Source organism: Embiotoca jacksoni, unplaced genomic scaffold (genome assembly GCF_022577435.1).
Source record: "Embiotoca jacksoni isolate LCO1_2020_lvr unplaced genomic scaffold, fEmbJac1.0.p SCAF_15, whole genome shotgun sequence".
Lineage (NCBI taxonomy): Eukaryota > Metazoa > Chordata > Actinopteri > Embiotocidae > Embiotoca > Embiotoca jacksoni.
The window spans coordinates 9682361-9699602 of record NW_027185285.1 but is presented as its reverse complement, the minus strand read 5'-3'; positions in this window follow the sequence as shown (position 1 = coordinate 9699602).

The following is a 17242-nucleotide window of genomic DNA, read 5'->3' as shown; positions in this document are numbered from 1 at the left end:
CTGGATAAGGAAGATTAGGCTGCTATCTTTATTTTTCTCTGGACTTTAACTCTTTTGTCATGCAACTAATATTTGTTCTTGTTTAACCCTGAAAATAACAACCTCTTTCTCTTTGTGATGACAATGATTAAGCTTTTCTGATTTTGTCAAAGTTCACTTGTCAGAGCAGAGCAGCGTCATACGAATGAGCAATCAAATTCAGTCTCCCAGTCGCATTGTCGTTTGTTGTTTGGACATAAGATAAACTAGTATACTGCCTGTTGATGAGCTTTTTGTGGACTCTCGTTGGTCCTGGTTGACCGCAGGCCTCAGATTTACAAACTGTTTACACTAACCGGCTACGCTGGCATCTGCATGTAGAACCAAACCCTGTGAGATAAAAGCACCGAAAGCTCCTCTGAATTCTGAATCTGCGGGTCTTACAGTATGTACCTGCCCCTGTTTCCTGTTCAATCAGTAGGATATGAAGAGGATTCATCAGTGGTCAGAGAAGCAATGTGCTTCCTGAGCTGCTTTCAATAATGAGCAAACACATCCTTCTGCAGGCATTTTATCTGCTCCCAGAGCCCACATCAAGGCCTCTGACAGTCCTCCAAACAATGGGCTCAGGAATCCTACTCTCTTCTCCACCATAAATCAGGCAGTAATTTAGATAGCTGTATCTCTCTGTCTAGACACATGAGGCATGTCAGTGGTATCACCTGTTGAAACAATTGCAGTGTTAATTGCAGTTCGAGTGACTCTGGGCAACAAACACTGCACAGGGACGAGGAATTTTAACATTGTTCAAAGGGATTTGGCTGGTGTTTGCGCTCTATTATGTCCGAGGTCTGAAACCAGTCGTCTCTGCCGAATGTGTTAAAAAGAACAGAACACACTACACAGAGAGATAAAGAGAGAAACAGAAAGAACCGCTCCATTGTGGAAGCCAGCTTCCATCATGAGGGGATTTTTGGGATCAAATGTATCAGCACTAAAATCTCGTGGGTCAAGAGACACCCACGCCATTCCAGCGCCTCACAGACAGAACCAAACTAGTAAATAATGACTTCCTGTGAAAATGCATTGCAAGATGTGTTAACTTCCTTTCATTTCCCTTCTCATCTTTCATCTGGACTTGTAAAAATCCCTGTAGACATCAGCCAAGATCCCAAGGCGAGCAGCGTTTTTGGTCATAATTAGTTGGACACTTTGGACCAGTCCCAGACAGCAAAGTTAAAGGAGAGGAGGAGGACGAAGCGTGGGGGGGGGGGGGGGGGGGTTAAAACTGGGCAGTCTGACTGGTTATTTTTGAGTCATGTTGAGCAGGGTGGATATTTTAAGGTGCCTCTACCTCACTGTAATCTTCTGCGAAGTGAGAATGCTTGTGTGGTTAACATTAATGTCTGCTGCTGCTGCTGTTCCTGTGGCTCGTCCAACCTTCAGTAAATGACCGTGGTGGTAGAGAAATGCGAAGATATTCACAGAAAAGCAAATCGATGAGGTCAATGTGTTCATGTACAAAAATAGACCGGTGTAAACCAAATCAGCTGGGCTGATGCACATTTGCACACAAAAAAAGGAAGTTGCTTCAAGCACACAGTAACAGCCTCATAAATTCAGCAACATGCCTGTACAGTACAAACCTATTCTTCATTTAGTTGCATGGCTGCATAGTGAATCTTTTACAAATTAACAATACAGTGAACCCTCGTTTTTCGCGGGGGTTACGTTCCAAATAGAAACCGTGATAGGCGAAATCCGTGAAGTAGTAACCTTTATGTTTTTTACAATTATTATACAATGAAATACTCCATAATACATTGAAACCAAAGAACAAAACCTTTTTACAGGCCCAAGCATTTGTTTAACAAATAAAAGTACTGTATAAATGTTTCTTTATGGAACGAACGGAAGATTCATTAATTCCGTAATGGCGACCTACAGCCGCATAGCTTCTACCTTCATTTAACATGTCCAGAAGTTTAACTTTTTCTGCGATAGTTAGCATCTTCCTCTGCCTTTTGGGCCCGACCGCAAGTGCCTTTGTCGGTGCAGAACGTTTTGTCGACATTATGGGTTTTAGAGAAACTTGAAATTGCAAGAGAATTTGCAAACTTAAATTTGGCAAGCTGTTTTACGTACATGTACATATTAAACCGCAACGTTATTGACAAACAGGTAGAGAAGAAGCGGAGAGACTGTTTAGCCAATCAGAATGCAGAACACAATGCACGATGCAAATCCGTGAAGCAGCGAGACCGTGAAAGGTGAACCGCGTTATAGCGAGGGTTCACTGTACATGCTATGTATAGACTTGGAGTATGGCCAGATTTCCTACTTTGATGTAACTTGTTGTCCACATGTGGACAGACCTTCAAAACAGTACAATGATAAAACAACCGTGGCGTCATGGGAAAATTAAACAGACACACCCACCTCAGAGTGGAGAGCAGCGATGGCACAAGTGACGCTATTGACGTCTCCAGTTCTTCCTGAGGAAGGCCAGCGGAGCCAGGAGAAGCTCAGTCGGGGACTCAACGCTGGAATTGTCCCAGACGATGAAAACAGTCGTGGAGGATCCCAGCTGTGAAAATAACAGAGAACGTGAGAAGAAGCAAAGTGTTTGGAGGTTTTTAAATTTATATCGTAATTACAGTGTTTAGAGAGAGGTGTCATGTGAAAACAACAACAACAAACATGTGGCTGTAGAAAATGTCCTGTTGTTTCACTGGAAAAAGTAAAAGTTGATCACTTCTTTTCAGTCACACTGTGAGTGAAAGTGAGAGTAAAGTCAAAAGTGAAAGGCTGTGACCTATATCAGTCAAAGAAAGAAAGAAATATACAAACAAACAAACTGCTGCTTTTTTTAATGAAATACTCACACCCAATTCAAAATCTACAGTTGTGTGTAGAAATGAGAGTTGTTAAAACATCTCTGAACAGATATTGATGTGCTTAGCAACATTATGCAAGCCTGTCAACCTTTGGATTTCTTTGTGTATATATATATATATATAAGACATATAAAGAGCATTATCTCTTTTTTTGCTTTTCCAAAATAAAAAAAACAAATAAGCAAAATTGAGGAAGTGGAATAATTATAAAATCTGCAAACATTAGCATGCTCAGCTCACTTAAATGAGTTTTTCTTCCAAGGCCAAGATGTCAAATATTAATTTATTTTCTAAACAAGATACTTGTTTTAAAACGAGTCAACAATAAGTCAACTGGGGACAGCATGAGATAATGTTAACTTTACTAGCTGGTTAGCTGCAGTTGTTATTCCAGAAATTAGTTTTTGTGTATCTTTTTATGACAACAAAGACCCATTGTTTTAAACAATTACAAACCGTTTTGAGAGATAAATCTGCCAGGTTATCGTTATAAACAGGAGAGACACAGATTTTAGGGAATGTTTGACTTTCACAACTTCAGATAATGTAAGTGCACTTGCATGTAAAACCATATTAAGGACTGAGTCCCTGCTTTGAGACAAAACAGCTCGAATAAGAATGTGCGGCACATTTACTATTGCCTTCAGGAAATGGGTTTTCATGGGAAATAGCCCAAACATGATGGGCACAGAGGAAATACATGGAGAGGGAGAAAAAACAGGAAACTGACTCGATAACATGTTTGTTGACCCCGATACATTACGATTCCCAGGTCAGGAAAGACGTGTCCTTATCTTCTGGTCATATTACATGCTGATACGAGTTATCTGAAAATATTCTCACAGTTCTATGTTCACATAAATTTGTCTGTGCTCAGAGTTCATTATTTTAGGGGGGGAAAGTACCTCAGAATGTAAACTGCACGATCTGGAAACAGGTCTGGTGTTTCGTTCTTTAATCTATTATATGGCTGCAGGCCCAATGCATCACACGTATATGTATAATCACACACGAGAGCACAAGTGTGATAACGAAGTGTGAAGTTTCATATTGTGAAAAACTAAACACCTGCTCCACCCAAAACACCTCAGGAGGAATCAGTCGAGTTCGCTATTGCACCATTGGCCTCTTCAACTTGCAAAAGCATTTATACCCATAAGTTCTGAAATACGGTGCACTCCGTTATACCCTGCTTTGTTTAAATGTTGATGGGAACGATAGATAACACAATCCACCGCAAATGACTCCGTTGCTGTTTCAAGCCACGCTGTTTGCTTAAAGTTGAGAGGATATGCAAGAAACAAAGCATCCGATGTGCATGAATGTATTGCTGTAGATGTTGGCTTAAAAACACCTCCTGATCTGTTCAATCGGCCTGACTCATTCACTCAGGACTCGTCCAAACTAAGTCCCTGCATCAGTGATACTGTTGACTTTCATTGTCTCTCTAGTTCCGCATGGCAAAAGTGAAAGCATTAGTGCTTCATTGGCTCCGTGTCCTACATCACAGGGAGGATGCCGGATGATAGAAATGTGCGGCTGGGGAGGCAATCAGAGCATGAAGGGTTGTCTGTGGCCAGGGTCCGGTCTGCACGGCCCGGCTGCTGCAGAGTGTAAATATTTCACTCTTCATTGAAATGCTAGAAGTCTGAAAACACAAATCCTCCCATTGTTTTCTGTCAGTGGCCTGGTTCACATTACTCCCTGCCTTTTCATTTCACAGGTGCGCCTGTCATTACACATTTCAGTCCACTATTTGTCGCTGTGCTATTGTCTGTGCTCACTGTGACACCAGTTTGTAACTCAGCGGCAATTAATGGCGTCTGTCTGGTAGTAAAAAGTATGTGCATGAATGCAAGAGTGCACTTTTGTTGTGTGTGTGTGTGTGTGTGTGTGTGTGTGTGTGTGTGTGTGTGTGTGTGTGTGTGTGAGTGTGTGTGTGTGTGTGTGTGTGTGTGTGTGTGTGTGTGTGTGTGTGTGTGTGTGTGTGTGTGTCCCTTCTCTATGAGACCCCCTTTCCCATTTATAGAGCAGACCGATTGTGTCTAATGGTGAAGAAAGAGAAGAGGCAGGACATAAGAAGCTCATTTCACTTAGCAGCTGTCTGAAACAGGATATATTGAATAACGGGATGTGTCTGTGTGACAGAGCGAAAAATGCTTGTCTGCATTCTTTCAAAGGTAAAATTTAGAAGACATTTCATAAGAGGATTTAAAATGTGTGAAAATAACATAAAATGTATTCCAAAAAGGAGAGTCTCCTCCCTGAAAACCTTCTACTAACCTGTGTTTTCTGCATTTCCTACCCTTTACAAAATCACCGAAGTGTGTATGGTGTAAAACCACAAATAACTACAGCGGGCCACCCTCGGACTCTCTCTGCCTCAGTTTCCTGAGGAAATACCAAGGCCACAGCCAGCTAACCTCCCAAAATGTTTGGCAGACCAGAGGGTTCACTGCTTCCTCGCAGCATTTCTCACCAGCAGGGTTTATGGCTTTCTATAGCTGAAGAGGAAGGTAGGCGGGTGTTTTTCTTCAGCAACCGCATCACTTCTATACCCACAAATGTTTTTGGCCTACACTGGGGGATCTACAGTCCAAATGACTCAGCAGACCTCGAATTACACACTTTCTTTATCTGCACTTGCTGAAAAAGAGAAAAGCTGAAAAGTAATTTCATGTGATGTGCAAAAAAAAAAAATGCATTGACTTTGTATTTTTTGAAAGCAGTCCAATAGGAGTATTTGGAGCCAGAAGCTTTTTGGAGCCAGCCTCTAGTGGTCGTCAGTGGTATTGCATATTAAGACAAACCACTTTGGCCTCACTTTTCAGACCTAGAATCTCTGTCCATTTTTATTCACCTACTATGCACTAATTTGCTTGCTAATGATTAGACGAGGAGGGCAATATTACTCTCATATCTGTAACAATAATTATGAAGCAACAGCCAACAGTTTTATCCTAACATAAAGACAAGAAACAGGTATCTGATGGTTCTATGGGCTATTGTGTGATTTTGCTCTGTAACTTCCAGTTTTTGCTCGTGCCAGTGATTACACAGTGACAACAGACTCCAGAAAGTAGTCCTACACAAGCTGGTGCGAAACCATAACTAATTAAAAAAACAAGATATGTTGTGTTATTTAGTAAAACTATGTTTGAGATTACAACAAGTCCATAACCCAAGAATTCAAATACAAACTTATCCTGTAAACAGGCTGACCTTGCTGTTAGCACAAAGCTAGCCCTCTTCAAATACTGAAGGATGTCAGCTAATATAAATACATTGACCTGATATCCAGATATGTAGCAGTGAAATATAACTTAAAACCACCTCTTACCTACAGTATCTTCTCTCACTCAGTCGCACTGATTTATTGATGTAGCGACTCCTATGACAAGCCACAGTGTACAACATTAATTATGAAGCTGCTCATCTCTGACCACAGACACCAAGTAATGTGACAGGGATATATAGTCATAGGACCATGAAAAGTAAGTGGGTCAAATATTTATATCTCACTGGGGTAGCAAGTTTGTGTGTGGGATAGAGGCTAAGGAGAATCATGACTGATGACCTGCGTACTTTCATTTCCTATCACGCCTCAGTTTGTACTGCTTGGTTCTCTCCAGGAAAAGCTACATGTGCCGACCAGACGCTGCTGCTTTTTATGTTGTTCGACCAGAATACTTAATTCCCAACAACACACACATGGCGGCAGAGGCTCTGACTGAGTGAGCTGGCTGGAGGCAGGATCATCCCATTAAAACCGCTGGTATCCAAACAGAACTAAAACCCAGCTCCCCATCCTTCCTGCTCTGCTCAATCATCTTCCGCATGAGCTCTCCAATGAAACCTTGTATTTAAACAAACCCATCCCATCTGATCTTCAAACCTCCTTCAGCTTGAACACCGCAATGATCTGTTTATAGTGATTAAGGACCGCATCTGCATGAAACTGTAGATAGAATCATGCATAAACATGTGACTCACAGCGAGGACAGTGGGAAAGGGATTGGGGGGGATAATTGACTTGAATTGATACAAGACGAGGACACTGGAGCCGCTTCCAAAGAGCAGACGAAAGAACACTAAATCTCGAAGGCTAATCGTGATAATAGTAACAGCAACCATGTGTTCAAATAAATTACCTTCTTCGGCAATGACACAGCTCTGCGTTCAAATTGGACAGCTCATAATAAACAGTAAAGTCGTATGAGACTACTCAGGAACTTCCAAGGAATATCAACAAAAAATGTAAAACAATATGGCTGCTTGGACCTGGGACTATTATCCGTGAACGTGTCCAGATGAGGTACGTTTTTGGAGAATTTTGCCCCTCTGGGAAACAAGACAGGAGGCTGAGGTGTGTATAGCTGCCAACTTCTCATGTGAGGCTCCTCAGCCCCAAAGGTCACAAATCAGGCCGGGAAGAATATACTCCTTGTCTCCTGGTTTGGTTTTACAGTGGAATACCTCACATAACTTCACAGCTCACAGTAACACAGCCACTACTCAAGCCAGCGGGGTGTTGGGGTCCTCTGGTCGCCATGTGCCGGGCCCTGTCACCGTTATACTGTCCAGAGTCACAGAACATGCATCACTGACAGCAACTGCGCTGCCACAACTGTTTCATGTCTCTGTTTCACACATCACCAGAGACTGAAAGGCCAGCAGGCTGACAAGGTGCACTGCCAATTAGTTCCAAAAGTACATTTAATATAACATCTTACTTAAGGTAATTTTATTCATTTAAAAAATTCAACTAGACGGGCAGTTGGCGAGTGCAGATCTCCACCATGGCCAATAGTCCGATCTGCAACCTCAACCACTCTATATGTCAATATACACCTATGCCTCGCCAAAACCTCGCATTTCAGCTGTTGTACAGGCTCCAGTTCTCCCCTATGAAACCTCGGTCCCTGATTGCTCCATAATGACTGCTTACTATACCAACAGCAAGTACATCCCAGAGGGTTACTGGTACCCGTAAATGTGAATCATAATCTGGAGTCATCGTATTTCTCAAAATGTTTTTGTCACCATTGAACCTCACCACCATTGAATGGATCTGCCCCGTGATTCAGATCCATTCCAAAATTTAAAGCGTTTTCTTTGGCCCATGCTACGACTTGCCACCCAGTTTACGAGCGTGATCAGACAGTTTGCGAGCCAAGTTTTTCAGTTAAATTAATGTTCACCCAGCAGTGCGTGTTCTGCTAGAGGTGGTGGAGCTAATGCAACAGGCTTCAACTGTCAACTGACTGACGTCACACATGCAACACTGTTTGGAAGTCTAAAAGTACAGCTGCAACTACTGCTTATTGCCATAGAGAAGAAAGAGAAGGAAGTCAAAATTTTGAGATTGTAACTTTAAGTAAAAAGGAGACGCACTGGAAGAACATGCAATGGAGAGTATACTGCTGAGAAAGAGAACAAACATGTTTGTTGTGTTAGTGGTTAGCTCACTACCAAACTACAGCAGTCAGGGAAAATTGTCAGTCACTTTATCACTGCATGTGCAACACGGGACATCCTGCACAACACTGTTAACAAGCCAAGCTACAATAGTGGCTGCAATTGTTTGTATACACTGGACTACTTGATTAATGGCAACCTGCAAAGCCACGGCGTGCTCAATCGAGGAGGACTCTGGTTGCCGAGAGAAGGATTCAGCAAGTGCCGCATTGAAGATGACATCATGGCAGTTGCTATGGTAACAACGCTGAATTGAGGAGTGAAAACCGAAATCCCAAAAACTAACTAGTAACAAAAGTGAGTAGAGCGAGAGACAGTAAGCTTAATTAATATAAAAATTCATTGTTGGTTCTTTGTTTAAGAGAAGAAGAACTGTGTGCCCTACCATAGAGGTTCCAATAAGATTACATGAAACGATTTTGGTTTTGGTGCAATGTTTAGTGGAGTGTTTTGAGTTTTACTTATAGCTCGGTTCAATTTACGCAGCCTTTTCCCTTTTGCACAAATTAGTAGCCACTGGCCGTGGCATCAGTCTATTTGTGTGTGTGTGTGTGAGGATGTGAGATTGTGAGTGTGTGGGTATGTGATTTGAGTTGAGAAGTGAAGTTTAAACTGCAGCAGCGAACGTTTTGCTATGACTGGTGTACAAATCAATAACTCAACTTTCACATTGTGACACATGGTGTGTTTCAGTACCTCTATACAGTATGTGTGATCGTGCGAGCATGCACACTTTATGATTAGGTGTGTGTGTGTGTGTGCGTGTGTGTGTATGTGAGCTAGGCTGAGCTGGTTTTAATAGGTTCCAGAGGTTGCATGTGTCAGCCAATAAAAACACAAGAACCTACAAAACGTTGAGCAATTCAGTTCCTGTATTAATGAGTTTATCAAGTGTGCCAGTGCCAAAGTTGGACGACCTGTTCTTCTGGTTGTGTGTGTATGTACAAGGTTTCTTGTGTAAGCCACAAGAAATATCATGCTAAAAATGACCTCTGACCCAAAATCCTACAACCAGAGTAAAAGAAGCCTGGTTTCAACCCAGTAATTTGCAAAAAATCATCCCTTTTTTTGTCCTTACTACAGTTATTAGACTGATGAAACACAACTCGAATGCTTCAAAGAAAAACTGAAGCACAAAGAAATTCTAAATCCATCCAAAGTGCCTCCCGATGGCCCAGCGTTCCTTTTCTTTTCCTGCTTTTTATGACAGACACATGAAACCAGAGAGGGAATAACAATACTTTTGGTTTCTGTTAACTACAGGATCAGTGAAATATACCCGGCCGCTGGTCTGGCTGAGCCAAGCAGCCCGATGGTTTCCCCTGCACGGACCCACACCACACTCGCAGAGCTCGCTCGTAATGAAGGGTTTCTGCATGGCTTTTTTTGGAACTACTACGGAACAATATACAGATTATATTGACAAGAAAATCTGTCTCAGATATAAACAGAGAGATACAGACGAAGGGGGGAAGTCAGACTTTATGGTTTAGGGATATCTTCTTCTTTATTATGTTCAGCGAGTCATCTATTTTACAAAGAACTGTCGTGTAGTAATAAAAAAAATTGTATCTGCCTGCGCTGTTACAGCATGTGAAGAGGCCCGTAATAATCCTGTCATAAAAACAGCAATAAATAATAATTTGACGAGATTTCACTGCAGCGTTAGTCAACAGGAGCCAAGTGAACAGATAACCAAGAAATATTAAAGTATCTGTATCTGTATTCATTTACATGGCATACCGCTCTGAGGACTCTGAAACTACATTATAAATGGCCAAGGGAACATATTTCGCAACAGTATAAAGTAAAAAGAACCTGACTTTAATACAAACTAATGCAAGAAACTCCACAAACAATTCAATTCAATTCAACTTTATTTATATAGCGCCAAGTCACAACATAGGTTATTTCATGGCACTTAACACATTAAAGTCCTTACAGCAAGACGTCACAACAATTCAACAATTCCCACATAAGCTAGGAGGGAAAAAAACAAAACTCCTCTTTAAGGGAGAAAACCTCCAACAGAGGGAAGGAAAAACTCCCTCTTAACAGGAAGAAACCTCCGACAGAACCAGGCTCAGGGGTGCCTGTCCCCTCAAACAAGCCAGTAGTCTGGCAGAAGACCAGCCTGTACATAAACTCTCACTGCAAGATTACAAAGCCACCCTAGTCAAACTACAGCTTCCCATTCTTGCATGGCACAAATCTAGTCTATTGTGATAATGGTGGCAGATTTACCACTTGAAACAATGAATCCTTAATTTCAGACATGAATGGGTAGAATCTACCCAATTGGCCACACCTCTCACCTTATCAGCTTCCCTATGTTTTGTTGCTTTTTTCATAGAAAAGACTTCCTCATAGGAAGTTGGCTTTTTGAGAAATCCACTGCCTTATTTTCATTGGAGGTGCACTACTTATTCAATAGTTGGGTTAAGAGAAATGCGTGTGTGGTTATTGGCCGGTAGCCTATGCTGAAAGGTAGGAACTATTGAATGTAGACAATGGAGTGTTGTAATGGGGTATTTTTAACTATCGCGCCAAGTACCCTAAAATCACCTTTACATCATTTGCTATGACAGTGATAGTCTCCATTTATGCACTCCGTCTGGCTCATATCTGTGACATTTCCTGAGTATATATTACATTGGCTATTGTATTACTAATCTGCCCATACCTGTTTGCTGCCTGGCTTCCTTTATAAACAGCTATGCAGGCTTTCATTCACTGTCTAACACCCCGGTGGAAGTAATTCATTGCTTTGTGCTGGGAAAAGCCGGAAATAAAACCCAAGACATGTGGTTTTGGTGTTCACAGGAAAACTCAAACGTAAAGAATGTCTACAGCAGAGTAAATCTTTTCTAACTCGTATCAGTAGCTACTTGTAACCCAGACAGAGAGTGATGATCGCATCCCACGAAAGAAGCAGAATTTTCCCAAACATCGTCATGATACAAAAGAAGCTGTTCATGACTTTCTCCCTCGTGTAGCATGCCCACGCTCCCCATGTGTGGAAGTAAAGGGAGCGCTTTCCAGAATCTGACCCCTGACAGAGAGAGCTGGTGGGCTGCTGGCACATCTGCAATTGAAGAAGTTTGAATAAATCTCAGAGAGCTATTACTAATTCTCATGACTCACACCCCCCCCCCCCCCTCACCACCACCACCACCACCGTGAAGCCCGTCACATACACCGCCCACGCCCCCACCCACCCCCCTCCACCCCCGATGTGGGAATGCTCTTTTGCTCTTTCTTCCATTCTGTCCTCCAAGATGAACTCATCCCGAACCGCTGCAGTATGAACAAAACTAGCTTTCATAAAACTGCCCCTCCAAATCTCTGCCCCCTAACAGCTAATGTGGAAAAAAAATACATCTGTGTTAAAGCATGTGCGAGCCAGTCAGTGACCATTGTAGGAGAGCCAGTGACTTATAAATGACACTTTGTGGAGGACATTGTCAATATGGAAACTTTTCAGGAAATAGGAAACGTTTTCCGACTGACCTTCATACATGTCATCCTTCGATGCGGGTTCAAAAATAAAAACGATCAAAACTAGAGTGAGAAGGCCTCGACTCTCACAGAGGAACCCTATATAGAAAGACTGCCTCCCTATCGAAGACGACCCGGTGACTTTTTGAGGCTTATCAGGGCAGCGAATGGGTAAAGGCTGGAAGGTTAAATGTTCAAATGTGGGAATGTGAAGATCGAGACATGGTAAAGTCTGAAAAACGCAACAAGAGGCGAAACAAAGCTTTCAGGGTTTGTGGGAGAAAAGCCGACCATAGCTATCATCGGTGATAAAGTCAGTTGTTTGTTTGAGAATATGCAGTGCAAAACACAGAAAAACATGAAAATAGCTGACTTTAAACCAATAGTTCCACAATATGACAAAACTTTTTTTGCTTTCTGCTGGAGAGTTAGATTATGAGACTATTACAGGGTAATCTGTTCAAAGCTACAACTGGAACAAGAAAGCATATAGCTTAACACAAAAATAAGAAACAGGGAAAAACAGACCCATTTAAGAACAACACTGGTTTTATGGGCAGTTATGTGACATTATTTCTTGATCAGGGTTAATATCTTCCTGGAGTCTGTTACCTCACTGAGACTGCAGGAAATAGTCTGACAAATGATACTTTGTGATTTTACACCTCAATATCTGTAGGTCTCAAACAAATAAAAATACTTGTTATTTCATTGGTTTTAGAGGTGTTGGACAGTCAATTTGTTCGCTTTAAACAGACCCTGTTTCTAATCTTTGTGCCAAGCTAAGATATCTAGCGGCAGGCTGTAGCCTTACACTAGGATATAGTATATACGTTTTGTCTAACTCTGACCAAGAGTGCGGCTAAATTTTCCAGCATATTAAACAATTTTTTGAAAAAGACAAATAGGAGGGTGGTTTTGACCTTCTCGTGTTGTCCAGACTAATTCATCAAAACAGAAATGCTCAAAAAGGCCTGAAAGACACAACAAATGGAACAAAAGACTGGTCCTCAAGCCATTCATTGAATGTGACTCCAGCTGATGAAATTCAAATGGGAGAGAGCAGAGGCTTTTTGAGTAATGAGGTAGAGCACTTCATTTTAACAATGCTGCCTGAGCCTGTCCTCCTTTAATAATAAATACAAAGCTGATTCTCAATGAAAGCCAAGAAAGCTTAGTCATCAGCCTGAGACCCAGCTCTGCATAGCTCGTGGGAATCAGTATCACTAATGCCATTGTGGATTTTAAGCTGAGACAAAGTCAAAAATAAGCAGAAAGTGACTATACAATATTTTTTTTGCAGTGTGAGGACGGAGAGCTCAAACGGAGAAAAGTGCCAGCTTAAAGGGTGAGAACTGGCAAAGGTTTACATAGGAAATGAGGATGTTTGTGTTTGCATATAGGCACAACTGACATCCACATATGCCCCATTTATGTCTAATTAAAATGGTCCCAAATCGCAGCCTCTTCCTGTGTTTATTATTACCAGAAAATCCCCACTGACTGCAGCAGCTTCAACCAACAAAGTCTTTTCCACCTCCTGACTCCGAGGACAAATATCTACTTGGGAATAAAAAAAATTATTTAAAAAAAAAAAGCAACTTTGTCCAAATCAAGGAAATAAATGATGTGAATATATGACAGTGTGTCCTGTGCAGAGGCTCTTCATAAGGACAGTCTGGCCTTCACGCGAAAGAAAAACTTTCAAGTGTAAAAACATGGGGCCTGGATCAGAAACATAAGATGGTCAGCACTGGTGAAAGAATTTATACATTCCACAAAGCACACTGTATGTAAATGTCACTTTTTACAACAACTGGAGGCCGGTTTTAAATAACTGCATCTATTTGCATGACAGAAAACACAATTAAATAAAATTACAAGCAGAAGAAAGGGCCAAGCATGCAGCGCTCTGCCAAGTCTGCTCTGAATACTTTGACTTCGAGGCATGAGGAAGAAGGAGCCGAAGAGCGAGCAGACGGAGCAGCTGATGACTGCAAACGGTGAGGTAGCTGGCCTGACACAAATACACCGGACGGCATGCAACCAGTGGAAAAGAAACATGTCCAACATTTACATATGCTCTTCCCATTTCCCCTTATTAGGAGCTCAGTGAGGTCGCTGCCCAGAACAGCTGCACATGAAACAGAGAGGCAGTAAAGATGGACTTTGACAAAGGCAGGCTATTCCTAGGATTCCCATAAATCTCTGGCAGAAACAACAGTACTAGACACTAGATTTGAGTTTATGTAGTTCCTGTGTTTTTCTCTTCTTTTTTTTTCCTGGGCTCACCCTCTCACTACCACACAAACAGACAAGAGGACACGCCCGCAATTCAACCTTTACTGCCGAGACATCTATTGTCTCCAAGTGTTCTGTGACAAACTTTGACCATCTTCTTCCTATTCGAGAACGAGACGAGAACTAGCAAACAAAGCAGCTAGCATAGAGTCTGACTTAAAGCAGACCCCGACTCTCCATACAACCCAAAAAATCAAAACTGATTGTGTTCTGTCGAAAAGGTGTGAATTCTTTCTGTTGTGTTTGCAGCTGCGTGGGTTTTAGCATGTGACAATTGAATTTTTAAGTGTGATCTTGTACCTTATGGGCCACTAGTGAAAGCAGAGAAATGCAAAAGTGCATTATATAGACTTTTAAAAGACGTGTTTTAGAAAGGTGTTGACTGAACCCAAGCTGGGTCTTATGCATTTTAATAAAGCAGCCAAATAATAATAATAATAAGTACTATGCGTGGACTGTCACTCCTATCCCAGAGATAAAAACAGTCAGCCAGACTCTTATTAAAGATTATTTACCCACACATTTCACAAGTGACTAACAAATAGCAGCCCGCAAACAGCAGTAAATCTAAAGCGGGCTATCATAACAAAAGCAGGACTGACTGACTTCCTTTCTGCAAGAGCATTCACGTCACAGGAAAAAAAAAATCACCCAGAGCCCGACGTGCTGGACAGAGCACACTGAATACAAAGCTGCCCGAGGCAGTGAGATGACTGGATGGGTCCAGACTGGTCACTGTGTGCTAACAGCTTGCTTGTGACCTGAGGGAATGAAGCAGTGACGGAGCAGCACCCTACTGTGGGAAAGAAAAAGAAGACAGAGCAGAGAGTCCTGCTGTCATGTCTTTGTGTGTTAACTAATCAGAGGCAGCACACTGAGAGGTTGTCATAGTGTCACTGCGGGGGGGTTAACTGCCACTTGGCTGACAAGGCTCGGGCAGAGGAGAGCCTGGGTCCAGCTTGGTTATCACTTGGGTGGGCTTTAGGAAGCAGGGGAAAACAAATTCAGAGTTGGGGGGGGGCACCCGTCCTCTACAGTTGGACAGACACCAACTGGAAATCACTTTAAGTGGTCAAATCTGTGACCCAAGACAAGCAGGTGTGGTGAGATGAGCTGCAGAGGCTAAAATAAGAACAATTCTGTTTAAAAAAAAAACAACTATTTATAGAAACTAAAATCGGGACCGGCAGGCCATAAAGTTAGGACCACGAGGCCGGAAGACAGTATGTGGATAAAATGGCATTTATAAACATGTAAAATCTCTCGGTAATACTGGCTGTGGAAATGAGTAAGTTGCCAATTATGTGCGCTGAGTGTTGTTTGCACGTCACTCTAGTAATAGCCTGGCCACTCTGTGTCAGTTCCGACCAGTGACTTCATCTGTGTTTTTCTCAAGGATATCCCACTCCTTTCGAGGCACAATGAGGCAGCTTCCTGTTTAGAGAAGTCCCAGTCCTGTCCTTCGCTCTCCCGCCCTGACCTTACGCAATTTCCCCGTCTTTCCGCTGCTGCTCCTGCATTTTCGTTTTAAAGAAAACGATCAGTTTATTGAAATAGCTTGGAAAATTCCATACTATAGTAAACAGTGGATTAATAAAACAGAATAAGGGTGATGGAGTCATTTATCTATTGAAATATTCAGTAAATACTGATTACTCTACTGAAAGTAGCCACACACTCTGGTGACTGTTCAAATTGAAAATTAAGAACTTTCAGGAGTCCTTGACAACAAGACAATGGTTAAAGTTATCAGAATAATTTCCCCTGTTTAACTGTTTATTCTACAAAATGTCAAAACTAGTAAAAAAAAAAAATCAAAAAAAATCCTCATCTTGTTTGGTCCGACTAACAACCACATTAGAATTATTTGAAACATGTGAATTTTCATTTCATTTTTTTTAAGCAAATATTCAATTCGCTTCAAAAAAGGAAAAAAATAAAATAAATCCTCAGTGGAAAGAAAAACACAAATTAATTTGCTTTTTCTCCCCCTTATCAGTTTTCTAGAAATGTATTTAAAATTTTCACTAAATTTGAAAGGAAACATGAGAAAAGCTTGAATAAGAGCATGTTTATTGTTTTCTTGCTTAAGAAAAAAATCCCTTATTTATCAAAAACAGTTTCTGTCAACTGTAATTGACAAATCATTTAAGGAAATGTCCACAAAAATAAGTTATATTTAATAAAGGCAGAATGTTTTTCTCTGGGATCAAATCTCTCCTGCTGCGTTTGCTATAGTGAATTTAATGAGATACAGACGGTGAAAACAGTCAATTCATGTCAGTCTGGAAACACATCAGCATCTTTCATTTCTTTGGTACGTCTCACAACATTAATAAGAAGCAAATAAGAGGGAGTATAGAGCTTTAAAGTTATTGTTATTGATGTTTATGATGTATATTTGACAGTAAAAGGCCTGTACACTGAAAACGTACTTTTCAGTAAAGGACTTGTGTCCAGTGCAATTTGTTAAATGAAAAATATTTGTTTTACTTTCAGTGATTGTGGCTTTTCAATGACACTAAAAGGAAAATATGTAATTTTAAGGACTTTAACTTTTTTTTTTTTTTTTTAAAAACATATCAGAGAGAAATTATTATCCAAAGCAGAAACATGTTTGCATCTCAAAACATGCCTGGAAGGGATCTTTAAAAAGCCCTACAAATGGCATGTTTGCCACAAAAAAAGTGAGTTTTGATGTGTGAGCTCAAAGATAATTACAGATGAAGCCTATCTGAGTGAGTTATTTTCTGAAATCTGGGGTTTTTGGACTGCGAAACAGAACCAGCTGCAGCACTCTCACAAATGACGGTATTTCCACTGACAAATTAACTTGCGGGTTTTGAGTTTTGAGAGTACTCCTCAGTTTGATGTTTCTCTTTTATCAACTGTGGGAAAGACGCAGAGATATTTCAACAAACCTGAAGAGCAGCATAGAGCTATAATTACACCTCAATAGCGTGTTTAATACAAACGGACTAGAAGGAAAAATGCACTTCGTAGAGCAGCTTCGCCCCCAAGGGCAAACTGATTAGGTGAAAATATCACTTTCTTCCGCTTGTGTTGCAATAACAAATAGATACCCATAA